Raw genomic sequence first — 781 nt, 5'->3', positions numbered from 1 at the left:
TTTGCAATAGCAAAGCATGAAAAAGATTTAGCGAATAAACATAATCAGTGTGTTTATTTCTTTTGGACATGTTTATATTTCTTTTTGACATGTTTATACCGGGCCCGAGAATCATGACGGATGCTCTTTGTAGACACCCCCCCCCCCCGCCCCGAGATGGCAAAGAAGTAGGAGAAATATAGAGCGGAAAAGATATTCTTAACTGTGTTTCACAATTTCTCCCAAACCCTTTTATTTATATATCTATTTCCACTCTTGTTTACTTAATATTGTGACTCCTGTTTATGAAATATTGATTTATCTAGGGTATGTTTCTACAACACAATATCGTTAGATTTTAGGGTTAGAGAAATTGTAAACTATATTGTGTAGGAAGAAATCTGTTAATAATTTTAAGATTTGACTATTAGTAAATTACAGTATCATTATTTGTAATGCGCAAATTTTTATGCCACTGATCTCTCTCTCTCCTCTCTCTCTCTCTCTCTCTCTCTCTCTCTCTCTGTCTCTCTCTCTCTCTCTCTCTCTCTCTCTCTCTCTCTCTCTCTCTCTCGCGTGATTCATTACATCTGTAAGTTTTGGGACTAGATCCCTCCTGGGTTTTTTCTTCTATCCAGTTGTGATGATTCAACTCCAGATACCATCTCCGTAAAATGAAAAAGAAAAGAAGGAAGGAAACTAACAAACGAAGTAGCTCTTTTTTGGGGGTTGTTTCTTCTCTCATTTTTTTCGCCCACCTAAAGTTTGATATATGTTAGTTCCCTTATTTTCCCCGTATAAG

The sequence above is a fragment of the Palaemon carinicauda genome, chromosome 38, assembly GCF_036898095.1.
Source record: "Palaemon carinicauda isolate YSFRI2023 chromosome 38, ASM3689809v2, whole genome shotgun sequence".
In the NCBI taxonomy this organism is placed as follows: Eukaryota; Metazoa; Arthropoda; class Malacostraca; order Decapoda; family Palaemonidae; genus Palaemon; species Palaemon carinicauda.
This window is presented reverse-complemented; position numbering follows the sequence as displayed.